At 34.5% G+C, this 14,875-nt stretch overlaps 1 pseudogene; it reads right to left on the bottom strand.

Moving 5' to 3' along the window:
- Positions 1–408: 408 nt before the first annotated feature.
- LOC141685174 ((+)-cis,trans-nepetalactol synthase NEPS2-like) lies at positions 409–1,683 on the bottom strand (annotated as a pseudogene).
- Between the last annotated feature and the right edge of the window lie 13,192 nt (positions 1,684–14,875).

The raw sequence follows: 14,875 nt of genomic DNA on the forward strand, positions 1-14,875 counted from the left end.
AATGGTAATCATAGTCGACTACCTGCTTAAGGCTAACCTAACATTTTTATTGGAGAATATTTGTTGAGGCTGAGAACAAGCTTGAACAAAAAACAAACCTTCAACTATGATTTGAGAATCTTTGAGCAACACATATAGTTAGAAATAATGAAGTAATGCAAGATAGCTGCAGCAGTCAAAAAGCCAACTATAGCAACCTCGTAAACATTGATAAGTTAGATGTTGAGGCAATTCTACCTAACATTACTCCGTAGGCCATCATCAAGGGTCGGAGTTATCTTTCTCTCTTTGAATCTCGATCGGGAATTAGACCTTACTTGAAAGTTTAACCTGCAGCCTGCAAAAGTTAGTCCTGAGTTCTCCTATTAATTTACAAGACCTGTAGAGTTTGGAAATTTTGGGCTGCAACAATATTTTTAATCAAACTTAAAAAGATCATACACATGTTCTGATGTCTCTTATTATTTTCACACACAATATAAAGTCATAATTTGTAAATAATCTGCTGGACTGATAGTACAGGCGCAAGGTTGCAACATTCGGTTGCAGAAGCAACTAATTATGAGGTCATCCGTAGGGTCTGGTTCCAGCATCCACAACCGAATTATGTCCAGTGACAAACATAGAATCTTGAGAAGAAAGAAATAACACAGCGTTTGCCATGTCCTCTGCTTTTAATGCTCCACACCCCTTCAACGCAATGTCACCATCAAATATTTTCTCACACTCTTCCGCACCCATTTGAAATTTACCGCAGACAAGCGGTGTTGCCACTGCCCCAGGCGACACGCAATTTACTCTATTCCATGCTCTCCAAGCCCTTTACTTGCAGCCCTTACCAATCCCAACACTGCATGCTTTGACATCACGTAGTCAATAGTCTGAGGAATGCCCCACGCAGCAACCAGGCTAGCAGTGCACACTATACTGCCTCCCTTTAGCCCGCCTTCTACCATTGCACGGGCCGCGTGCTTCACGCACGCAGCCATTCCACGCACGTTGATTGCAAACATGAGATCAGTTGCATCGAGATCGAGATCTAGAATTTTCTGATCACCCTTGCAGGTTCTAAGAACTCCTGCATTGCTAAACATTATATCAAGCTTACCGAAGTTGTGGACAGTTGATTCCACTAGGGCTTTCACTTGATCTTCATTAGTAACATCACAGTGCATGTATGTGCAGTGGTCACCGATTGAGTTTGCAACTTTTTGGCCTAGTTCATCTTGGATATCTGCTATGACTACCGCATGTGCACCCTCATCGGCAAAGATACGAGCCCGTGGCCTCGCCAATGCCACTTGCACCGCCGGTGATTATGGCTACTTTGCCTTCAAGTTTTTTTGGGACGAAGAGAAGCTATTTGGCCCATTTTCAGTGTATATTAACCGAACTTCACGACCTCAAATTTAAAGTGTTTTGCTGTTAGCTAGTCAAGTCTACTTCGATTAATATTACTAACTCTATTATTTCAAAGACCATATATGTTTAAATAACTTTGCCTGGCTAGCTAGGCCGTCTTATAATATTTACAACTCACAGGACAGCAATATCAATATTTCTAGTTTATATAGTCAAATGGGTCATCTGCAGACTGCAGTCGTTGTTGAAAAATGAAAATATTACATTACTGTAATATTTCTAGTTGATATAGTAATGTAATATTTTCATTACATGTACCATTACTCTTTATTAATAATTAATAGTACCACACATGTTGCAATTATAAATAGTTTCTAACTTTTATGTTGCAAATTGCAATTATATACTTTCTTTTTTTGCCATTATATACTTAAATAACACAAGTAAAACAAAAATATTAGTCAGATGCTGGCCTTTGATTTGTAAAATCGTGGTTGAACTTTCAGGATAAGTATTACAAACATATATATTATTTGAATGTCAGCTTTTGATGTTTCAAACTTTTGTTCTTAACCAATACAGCATGCATATTTTTAATTGGGAAATTGTATAATATGTCTCAAATTAATGAAATATTTTATCACTATATTATATATTTAATGAGTTATTTTATTAGTATATCTCTTTTTATACAATAATTATAAATATGTTGTATAGTTACCTTTTAACTCATATATAATTTAAATAAATATAACTAACTTATAAACATAGTTATTTGTCTAATAAATATGACAAGAATATCCTTAATACAGTATAACTAAAAAATCGGTTTGAAGAGATCGTGCAATTATTTATAAATATTTATAACTCTACCACTAATACTAATATGATTAGAAGGTTACTTTAGACTTTGTTCATGTTGATGGAAAGTCATTTATTTTTATCACACGCTTATATTATTAGCGCATTTGAATTTTACTTTTAGACTTTGTTCATATTGATGGAAAGTCAATTATTTTTATCTCACGCTTATATTAGCGCATTTGAATTTTATTGGAGTGTCAATTGAATTCACATGGTGTGTCAAAAGTTGTTATCTTATAATTAGGGTGCTAATTTTATTTTTGTTCCCGATATTGCATAAAATGTTATATATCTATTATATTTTTATTTTTTATTTTTTGTTTTAAATTATTGAAGTTGGCATGTTGGTATGTTAATAATTGAAATGTTTTTTTAAAAGAAGGATGTTAAAATTGATGTGTAAAAGAGATAATATAAATATAATATTTTTGATGAGGTGAAAAAGTTGATAACTTTTAAGGGGTACAAGACTCTTGATTGCTCCCTTGATTTGATAGGAACATCTATACAAAATATAAAGAATTTGATAGGAGATGCTTCGCGTGCATCTCTTTGTAAACAGTAGTAGACATGAGCCGGTTCTTGACTTGGTGCATGTTGTATATACAAAATATAAACAATTTGATAGTAGATGCTTTTTGTGCATGTATTAATGAACACCAGCACAAATGAGCCGGTTCTGGCCTTGGTGTTAGGAGGTGGTTACAATTGCATGTTTATGTTCGTCTGTTGGTTTGTTGTTTTATGTGTAAAAATTCTGAAATAAAATTATTAGAAAGGTCATATTTATCATTTTTTTGCTAAGTAGAGATATATATATATATATATATATATAAAAGAAAAAAAAGAATACACAGAGATTGAGCCTTATTCTAAGATAAGCCTTAGAAAGGTCTATCTATAGTCAATCTAATAGGTTATATTGAAGATAGAAAGGAGGGCCATCAATCAGGCTAAACTACTACAAACATCATCTATACAAACAAGTTTCTGAAACCAAGTAGAAGAAGAAATTCTAGCTCTTACCTCAACCAGAATCCCAATGAGCAGTCTTGTAGTACCAAAAATGCCTTTGTTATGCGCACGGGCGTTTCTTTCCCTCCATATGTGATAACAAAAGACTTGAAGAACCAAAAGAGTCAAGGCCTGAGAGCCGCGGGAAGTGATAGATCCCCAGTCATAAAGAATACCCAACCAAGTGTCACTGTCCAAAGCAATGTGCAATCTGCAAGCTAAACATTCCAGAATGTACCTACTGGAGTGAAAAGTAGCAAACAAATGATCTCTAGTTTCCAGACCCCCAACACACAAATAACAATGTAAAGGAACCTGAAGGCCAATTGAAGCTAGTATATCAAAAGTAGAGAGCCTGTTCAAGCATATGAGCCACTGGTGATGCGCAAAGCGAGCAACTCTGAGTTTGTGCCACACAAGATGATGCCAAGGGGCTTCCGGACGTCTGAACCTGATAGTGTTCCATATGTGCCATGTATTTATCTTTCGAATAGATATAAAGGTCCAATAGATAGAGTCTTCTTTGTTGATATCAAAAGCAGGGAAATTGTAATATATATCCCGTGTTTTTAAATTTCTATGAGTATAAATCTTGTGATTGACCTTAAGTGAATATTATTATGACAGCGTGAATAATCTGTATGTGTTTGTTAAGTGGATTAATATGGATTAAACCTGTATTGCACCCTCTTTCTTTCTTTCTGTGATTACGAGGACCGAATCCGTTTAAGTAGGGTAGATTGTAATGACCCGGACTTTTCAAAAATTTGTTTATTGTTATAAAAGTATTTCCTTAAAAGAAAGGAATAAAATTTAATATTTTATTCCAGCTTGTGTAGTTTTCAAAATTATATATTTAAATTCCGGATTATTATGTTGGCAATCTGATTGCCTCTTTAAACTAAATTTTCATATATTGTCGTCGATTTGATCGTATGATTAGTGAGGATAATTTATGAATATTATGTAAGTATATATGAAATTTCTGTGAAATTATGGATTGAATGATTTTCTGTAATTGCGGTTTATATGTGCCAAAATTGTGAATTTTGTTTATTAATATTATCGGAATGAATCATATCTTATTTAGGTATTTTGCAAGTGGTTTATTAGTTTTTATATGATTTTATAAATGCTTTGCGGATTTATTTGATGATTTTTCTAATTATGTATTAGTTATTTGTGATTATTCGAAAACCCGCAACTTCAACGGTTCAGGAAATCTACACACTGAAACATTTCCAAAAAATGATTTCTAGACTAGTTTGGTAATTCCGAGCACTTTTTATAATTTAATTTTTCGATCTGGAGTACAGCTTTGTCTGTATGAATTCTGGTGCAATTTTATGATTATACGAATAATATTTCGTCAAATATTCAGTCCCAAATTATTTTGTGATTGTAGCTATTTGTTGATTTAATGTTAAATTCAAAAAATATTTTAAAAATTATGAAAATTTTATTATATTAGTTTTCGAATATTTCGGGAATTTTAAAAATATTTTGATAATTTTTCGATTTATTTTTACCCGTAAATTGTATCGTTAAAATTAGAATACGGGACAAAATCAGAGCTACCAGAGGAAAAAGACGCATGGCAGCAACATAACTTGCCCGTTTTCTTTGTTAACACGTGGCATGATATAAAAGAAAAAAAAATCAAAATAAATAACAGAACTCATTCTTCTCACTCATTCTCTCTCTCTCACTCGTTTCCTCCCTTTCTCTTTTTTTCCCTGTGCTCTCTTTCTCCCGTATATTTTTATACTTTTAACTTTCAAAATTCATATTTTACAAACCGTCCGTCCAAATTTAATCGCTAATATGGAAATGATCAGCACTTCGATATTTACGCACAGGTATATATTGCAAGGTTTTGAGAAGAAAATTTTCGGGGCATAATTTCCTTTTAATTTATTTTTGGGGCGTACAAAAGGAGTTTGGTGATGTTGATTACTATGCGTGGCATTTCAGCGTGTGTACGTCTATGGCTATTAATTTTGGATTTTCTGGGAATAATTTTCGACATCAAATAACCTCCTGGGGTGATCAAAATTTATTTTAAGGTAAAAATTTTGAGATTTCACTTTTGTATTTGAGTATATGATAACATGATCGGTGTATATATATTTACTTCATAATTTTTAGAAATTGTTGAAGAAGTCACTTTTGGCCCAAATTTTGGTTCAGGTGGCCCTCTTTTTCGTTTTTGGCATGTTTATATGTGCAAATATAAATTATTGTGTATTTTAAATTTATTAATTTTATTAGAGTATAGTTGGATAATAATGTTTGGAATTGATTTTGAGGGGCTCTGACCCCGGAGAAAATCCGTTTTACAAAAAAATGTTATTTCAATTTTTTTAAAAAAATATTTATTTCAATCTCAAATTATTATCTTTTATTATTTTTAAAAATACTTTCGAGACATAAAATCTTTCGTTTCGAAAGGTCTCAGTTTCGAGTCGCGTAAATATCAAAAGTTGCATTTCGACTCAGTTTCAGTTTTAAACGTACCGAGTCGAATGTTGCGATAAACTGAGTCATATGTTATATGAATTATATGATGCGTGGAATAGTTGTTTACATGTTATATGAATTATGTGCTGATAAGTGTTTCATAAAACTGGTTCGATCGTATCTTAAGTTCCGTAGTTCAGATTCAGACAAAACTAGAAGCTTATGTTGTCTATTTTAATATTATGTAATAATATGATTAAGTCGGAAATGTGCGTACATGTCATTGGATATGCATAATGTGATTATATGTGATCTGATAATGTATTAATTAATGAGTATGTGAAGTATATGTTTATTTCTTGTGTTAAGACGTGGTAAGTGAATTGAGTAACATAATGTCGTGTCCAGATTGATATATTGATATTAGAATTCAGTTTGATTGATTGATTCTTGATTGAAATAGAATAAAAAGGGGATTGTCCAATAACTACACGAAATAATGTCAGATTTTCGATATGAATTGTGCAAATGTTGGTGTTAGTCCCTTAACAATATGACAAGAATTACAGAAGGGGGGTTGAATGGAATTCTTGAAACTTTTTCTTGAAATAAGAATATTATAACTCGAATATATATATAAGTGTGAATTGATTAGCACAATGCGGAATAGTTACTTAAATGAATCAAAACACAAGTAATTAAAAACAAGAGTCTTTAAAAACTTTTCGGTGGATTTGAATGATTCCACCAGAGATATATATTATATATCGAGAGAACCCTGTGTGCAAAATACTCACAGCTGCTTATAACAATTGAACAACTAAGAATACAGAGAAATGCTAAGGATCCTGCTTACAAATGTTTCTCTACTTGTTTCTCAGATTGGATAGTTCCTTAGTTGCTACTACTTGGTTTATATATCACCAAGATTACAAAGTAAAGAGACAGGATAATAAAAATAAAACTATCTAGTCTATTACAATGCTACTTCATTACTCTATTCCAGTATCTTTGAATATCTTCATAATAGCATGGAAATGTCAATGCTTCTTTGTTCTCGAAAACCCAGTTGAATAGGCTACCACATTCCATTTGCATCCACTCGACGCATGTGACTGAGTTGTCACTGTCAACAGATATTTGAATTCTTTATCCGTCGGGTTATTAATCATCTGTCGAGTTATTGATCATCCGTCGGGTTGTTGATCATCCGTCGAATTCATTGTAGTTTATCCGTCGGGTAGCAATCAGGCACTTGACTTCATTTTACTTATGCAGAATTACAAGACATCATCTATGTACAATTAATCAACCTATTCTGCATATCTAACTAAAGTCAACATGGCTTAAGTACTACTACAGATTCTAAACAATGTGTATGCAGAAATGTGCTACAGACTTATTGATACATAAGCTACTCATTCGATTGATAATAAGTCATGATCCGTCGGGACTATATTGAGTCATCCGTCGGGACTATAAACCTTATCCCTCGAGTGCTACATAATTTTACTAAGTAAAATCTACCAAGGTGTTTTGTTCATAAAATAATCAAGTACACAACATATACACAACAATCTCCCCCAATTTATGTCTACTGGAATTGTAGCCATAAATTAAGAGACACTTGATGATAACAAAACACCTTAAAAATACAACTTTTAAAAGACAATAGATAATACTGAAAAAGTGCTTCAATTAACAAAATGTACAAAGTTTTTGCTCACAGTCATTTTCAAGATGCTCCTCTAGCCTGAGCAGATTTATCTAGTTCCTTAAAGGTCTGGATCTCTTTCCAAGCTTTCTGTTATTTTCCTCAATCTGATTTTGGAGCTGCCTGTGGAATTCCAGTTCATCAGATTCTGAGAGATATAGCTTTCCTTGCATTTCCAAAAGAGTCTCATTGCTGGAGATGCTCAATTGGTCTTCTAATCTGAAAAATCTTCTCACACCTTTGTCATCCATGAACTCCATCAGCTAGTAGGGCCTTAGATGCACTCTTCTACCTGTGTAAGGAATGATTAGAGTCTTTGGGAGTGCATCTTTAGCTCTAACACTCCTTAGCTCTTCAATCTTCTTCAGTACCAATCTTCTTGCAGTAATATTGAACCCAAAGTTCTTCTCGAAGGATGGATAAACTTTAATCAGTACAACTTGGCTTTCTTGAAGGATCCTGTGAAGTGGCCACTGTATCTCATTTCCTCCTTTGTACTTGAACACTAACCTTTCAGGTAGGTTTCTGTATGCATCAATTCCTCTCACTTCATCTAGTTCATCTAGATAGAGGTTTAGATCAGAAAATTATTTGATGTCACACAAGTACATGTAATCTCCCTTACTGACTTTAGATTGAGCTTTGACTAGAGATTTGGATTTGAGAGGTGACAACTTCACTTTCTTGACTGCTCTTGGCTTGTTAAGAATTGGCAAATAGAAGTCAGGAATTGGTATGTTCTCCCATTCTGGATTGGTTCTTCTTGCTAATCCTTAGGCACTATAGGTTCATCATGGATGTTCCTGTAAGGATCCACCACTTTGATATCTTCAAATACCATAAAGGGTTTTGATGCTTGAGTTGTAGTTGGAGTGGATTCCTTGGGAAACTGATTCTCCAATTCCTTATCAACCATGTCCAGTTTCCTTTTAGTTCTTTTAGCCAATTCCTTGATTTTTGGAGATTTCTCCTGTTGTTCAACTTGCTTCTTTGATTCAATAATTCAGATGGCTGAGAAGGAATTTGTTGTGATGAATTTATAGCATGTAGCTTGGCCAAGATAGCAATTTGCTCTTTCTTTTGTTTAGTCTTTTTAGCATCCAGAGCAGCTTGCTTCTTTACCTGCTTCAATCTAGCCTTTTCTTCTCTCTTTGCTTGAGCAAATTGAGGATGTCCAGCCACCACACAAATTTCTTTCCCAATCCTGAAAATTTTAGCAATTCTTCTTTTTAAGCTGAATCAGCTGGATCTTTGTAGAAAGCAATTGATCTTGACAGAAGCTTCTTTTCATCAGGCTTAGGTGTCTCATACACAGCATCCAAAGGGTTCTTCAATGATAATTTTGAGTAGTTTACCTTTGGTTTCAGAATTGTTTCAGCCTTTGGAGATTTGATGCAGGATGGCTGTAATATCCGGGATATATCGTGTAATTATTTTTGCTGATAAATAATTATTATATATGTTCAGTATCTATTCTGTGAATTATTTGTTAAGTGTTAAATGTGTTTGGATGTTTAAAAATAATATTAATTGAGTATTTTAATTTTTATATGTCCAAAATAAAATATAGATAATTGTCATATCTTCCTATTTATTTTTATGATGATTTATGATTTTATAGGAAATATATGGATTTTATAAAATCTTTTTCCGAGTATTTAAAAACTATTTTATACAATCGGCAACCAACCGACGTCATCCGTTTTTACGCTTTTATAACCCAAAACTCTTCCGAGAACTCCTTCCTAACCTAATTGCAATATTCCGAGCATTTTCCATGTTTCGACTTTTTCGATCCGGCGTACGGTTTGTCCTGCGCGGGTCCCGGCACAATATTTTCGATACATTATTCGTTTCGGTAAATCAATAAAACTCGTATTTTCGATAAACGGGATCTTTTTATTAAACTATCACAATTATCACTTCGTAATACGTGTAACCAAGCACTGAGGCCAAGACCGCAGTACAAATTGTACTGATTTGGATATTTATCCCGAAAACCGGTACCGTTTGGATCAGTTTTTACAAATAAACGTACCATTTTATATCTGGAATGATCCAACGGGATACTAATTTTCCGTAATTATAAATAGCCTTTACCGTATTTTATTTCGTACCAGAAATCATTTGCAAACAGTATTTACAGAGAAAATACAATAATTATAAACTTTTCTTCGTAATCAAACACAAATTCGGACGCGCTACCGATATCGGATTAAGGCGTGCATATACTCGAATCGAAGCTTGAAAAATTTTCTATCTGATTCAGCCATCAATTTCAACCCAGAATCAAATGTTATTTTCCTATAAACTGTTTTATATTCGAATTATTAAGAATTAAAAGTGTGAATTTTTGTCCGAGTTATTGTTTGGATGATTTGATGCTTGCATCTTGTAGATCTTTTCTTCCTGATCATTTTGGTATGTCATATGATCGATTTGGAGTTCAATAACATGTTCAAATTAGGGTTTGATTCTCGAATTGTATAATTAGGGTTTATATTCGTTTGAATGTTCTTGATTAAAATTGGGGGTTTCTTATTTAGGGATTATGAGATGTTCTAAAGGGGTGGGTTTTGTTCCCCTTGAAATTTGCAATCTATTCCTATATAGCACGTTATTAGACGATTCCTAGATCGAACGGAGTTGTCGTTTGAAGTTTCGCCGGTTTTTATATAAACTCGCCGGCGGGGAGTTTTTGTTTCGATCGTTTCGATCGATTTCGGATGTGTTTGCAGATTATGTTTACATAATTGAATTGCATATGGTTTATTCTTGAATTCTGGAGTGTTTCACGACCACTCGAGGACTCTGTCATGTTTCCGGCGAGCTCGGTGTCGCCGACAATGGCGATGCCGGCGACATGGTGAAGAAGGTGGTCAAACTACAGTTTGACCCCTGTAGTTTGATCAACCTTACAGTTTAGTCCCTGTATTTTTATAAGTTTTAAAAATAAGATTTCTGTTTACAAACTTGTAAAAATAGTATTTGTGTTTTATTAATTTTCAAAAAAATAAGATTTCTTTTATAAAAATTATTTTAAAAATTGTTTTTAATTTCCGAAAATTCCAATAATTATTATTTTAATTCCAAAAATTATTTTTAATTCAAAAATAAATATGAATTAATTAGTTAATTAATTTCAGTTAATATTTAATTGATTAATTGATCAATTAACTCGAATATTAATTGATAAATTCTTTAATTAATTATTAAGTGATTTTAATTAATTATTTAATTAGATTTAATTATTTAAAATGATTTAAAAATTCTGAAAAATAATTTTGAGCTTTAAAATATTATTTTAAATTGTTTTAAAGGCTCGATAATTATTATAAAATTGTTTTGAAGCCAGATTTGGCCAACCGAACCCTGTTTATTACTCTGAAATTGATTTAACGACCCGTTTTAATTCCGAAAAATGTTTCAAAAATCATTTTAAATACCCGAAAGCCTGTTTATGACCCGAGACTCCTTTAAAAATGATATATCATTGATTATTTGACGTGTTATATGCTATATGTGTGACTTGTTGATTAACTATCGGTCTATATGTTCGGTGTTTACTTGTTTGTAGCGTAACTTTCAATCCGTTAATTGGATTTGGGTGAAACGAAGGGTAAATAGAAGTGTATATCGAAAAGAATCGTATAAGCAGAGTATTGATAGATGCTTATGATATGTGTGCAGAAGAGGCAAGGCGTAGGGAAGGGAAACAGATAGTCGAGGAGTATACGATTGTGATTGGAAGTTAGTGCAGTATAGCAAGCTAGTACCAGGCAAGTGTTCTGAACTTTCTCGAGATATACTGTAGTTGATTGATAATCCTATTTTATATTGTAAGTGCTCTGAAGCACTGAGCCCTAAACCCTGATTCTAGATATTGATCTTGAGCTGTAAACCTAATTCTTTCTAAACCATTGATTGTTGTATACCCAAATATGAACCTCAAATATACTATACTACTCCACAAATACATACAAACTAAATACCAAACACTGAACCAGATTATTTATATATTCAAACCATTGTATCTTATGCTTTGAAAGACCAAATCCTTGAAACCTTGAAACGTTGATTCCTTTGTTATCCAATTCTTTTATTACCTCACAGCCAAGCTTTGAAAATGCCATATTGATCCTTATGAAGATTGAAACCATTTCATTATCGAACATCCAATATTGTTTATGATTCTGTTTATTGCTTTACATTGTTTATTCTGTTATTATGTTGGAATTGGATTGTTTTTATAAAATTGTGAACCGAATTCGTGGTCAGACCATATAAATGGTCAAGTTAGGCCAATGTGTGCCTTGGATCCAGTAGTTAGAGCAGTGCTGTGTGCTTTGCTCGGGGTTAGTGCGTGACTGATCAGCAGCCTAACCTTGGTTTTTAAAATGAAAATATAATATCCAATTCTAAATCATAATTCATTATTCACTTGATATCATAACCCTTTTCACTTGATGATCATTATTCTCAGTTTTGTCATTGTGACTTGCTGAGCTAGTTAGCTCATTTGTGCGATGTTGTTTATATTCTTTTCCAGTTAAGAAGGAACCTGTTGGTAACGCGGATCCCCAGTCCAACGTCAGAGCTAGGGGTTCAGGTTGATCGAGTTAAGCTAGTAGGCACCTTTTGGAGTAATTTAAGTTTGTAAAAGTTTGTAATAATGTTTAATACTCAGTTCTGAGTTTGGATAGTTGGGATTTGAATGGTTTATAATATAAGTGTGTGTTTGGCTTGTGTGCATACTTTAACCTGTTGCGGTTCGTGGTAGCTGGTAAGTAGGGTCACTATATATTATTATTATCTTTATTATTGTTATAAGCAGGTTATAAATAAGATGTGTGTATGTGTGGACCCCAAACTTCTGACCCGGGTTTGGAGGGCACCACAGGTTTGGTATCAGAGCTACCGGTTATAAGTCACTAACACAAGCCTAGGTTGACGGTAATGGGTAGAGGGTTAAGATTAGAAGTAAGGAATAGAATAATAGAACGTCGAGAGGTTGAGTGATACGGTATAATATGTATTAGTATGATTCGCGTCATAGTTCAAGATTCTTATATTGCAATATGATTTTAGATAGCAGCGATGGCCGACTCTTTCATCCCCGTATCAGCTGATCACTCAGAGCCCTCAGTTGGAGGACCATCTTCAGATCCACGTCCTGTTGTTCCACCAGTGTTGGCTATTCTACCTCCACTTGTGTTGCACCCCGTACCACTGCAGGCTATTCCACCCCCAGGCATGAGGCCACCTATCAGAGGACCCCACCTGCTGATTCAGGCTTTACTGATCATTCAGTTACAGGAGTACCTTTCCAGTTCTCTTCCTATCCTGTCCCATATCATCAGTTCGAGGCTGCCTTATGGAGCAGCGATTCCTACAGGGTCAGATTTAGGAGTTATTGCATATCATGCGTACCAGAGAGGTTGGGAGTGGTGAGAGGCGACTCAGAGAGAGGCTCCAGTTGTTTCGTAGAGCAGCTGCTGTGAGGATTGATGAGGCTACATATGAGGACATCACCACTAATTTTCTAGTGGAGTGGGCTAAGTGGGTTATAGAGGAGCTTAAGGAGATTGGAGGTCCCGACTTGCCATGAGTCAGAGATCCAGAGATGGAGATACTGATCAGTGTTGTTATGGGTGGGTAGTATGTACAATAGTGTGTAGTATGTATCAGTAGACTTTTGAGTTGTATGTACCCTTTTGCTTTTACTTCAGAAGCGTCTTTACGCTTGTACTACCTAAAACTTTTGATCTATATATATCAATACCTTTTCTTTTCCAACATTGTCATTTATTTTAATGCACCTGTTTTACTTTACCTTATTTATTGCACCAGTTATACCCCTGTGATACCATGTACCCTGTTCCCTTAACTGTTTATATTCTGTAAAGAAGCATGCAATTTACTTAGTTCAACTGTTACAACTGTTTTCAAAAAGAGATATTTCTGTTTTACAAAACTTTTCTTTTATGCAAAGAATTTGATTTAAAAGCTAAATAAGTTGTTTGATTCTTTACAGAAAATGCCTCCCAAAAGAAATACCCGCACCAAAACCCAGAATGAAGAAACCAACAACAACAATAAAAACCAAGATGATACAAACAAGAATGTGAACATAGGACCCATAGACCCAGCAATAGCCCAGATTCTCCAAATCTTGACCCAACAAACAGTTCACCTGGCACAACAACAGCAAAGACAAACCAATCCCCATGTAACTTTCAAAACTTTTCAGGCAGTAAACCCACCAGAATTCAAGGGTTCCTTAGAACCGATTGAAGCAAATGTTTGGTTAAAGGAAATAGAGAAGTCATTTGCCTTAGTGAAAGTGAAGGAAGAACAAATGGTAGAGTTTGCGAGTTATTACTTGAAGAATGAGGCCACCTATTGGTGGGAGATGGTGAAGACATTGGAAGGTACAGATGTTATTACTTGGGAGAGGTTTAAGGAATTATTTTTAGAAAAGTATTTTCCTCAGTTTTTCCAGGATCAGATGGAGCTGAAGTTTTTAGAATTAAAGCAAGGAAATATGTCGGTGGCGGATTACGAAAGCAAGTTTGAAGAGTTATCAATGTATGTACCGTCATATGTGGATACTGACAGGAAGAAGGCTAAAAGATTCCAGCAAGGTTTGAAGCCATGGATCAGAGGGAAGGTAGCCATTTTTGAATTGGATACCTATGCAGGAGTAGTACAGAAAGCCATGATAGCAGAGACAGAGAGTCATATGTCACAGAAGGAGAAGGAAAGTAAGAAAATGAAATTTGAAGGAAATGAAGGTCAGTCACAACCAGGGAAGTTTCAAAATTTTAAGAAGGGCAAGTTTCAGCCAGGGAGAAATTTTAATTTCAAGAGACAAAATGCAGGCGACGGAGGCCAGGGCAACCGTCCAATTAATGTGAATCAGCTGAATCAGTTGAGATTAACTTTTCCAGATTGTCAAGTATGTGGGAAGAAGGATGGAGGAGTTTGTAATAAGTTGAATGTAGTTTGTTTCAAGTGCAATCAGAAAGGGAACTATTCAAGGGAGTGCCGAAATCAGCCAGCAAGAGAGCCAGCAAACAAGGATCAGCCTATCCAGAATCCAGCAGTTAAGGTTCCAGCTATTGGATTTACGTGCTTCAAATGTGGAAAGCCAGGACATATAGCCAGGGATTGCAAGACACCAGCCCCAGTCAGTAATGCATTGAGGATTATGGGATCTACCCCAGCAGTGAATGAGACTCCAAGGGCTAGAGTTTTTGATATGCCGGTGAAGGACGCTATCCAGGATACTGATGTCGTGGCAGGTACACTTAATGTGAATTCTTTATGTGCCAAAGTGTTAATAGATTTGGGAGCAGCTCGATCGTTTGTTTCACAAGATTTTGTTGGTAAGTTAAATTGTCCAGTTGAGTATTTAAATGAAATAATGACTGTGGAATTAGCAAATCAAGAGCGTGTATC

Source organism: Apium graveolens, chromosome 9 (assembly GCF_009905375.1).
Source record: "Apium graveolens cultivar Ventura chromosome 9, ASM990537v1, whole genome shotgun sequence".
NCBI classification, from domain to species: domain Eukaryota; kingdom Viridiplantae; phylum Streptophyta; class Magnoliopsida; order Apiales; family Apiaceae; genus Apium; species Apium graveolens.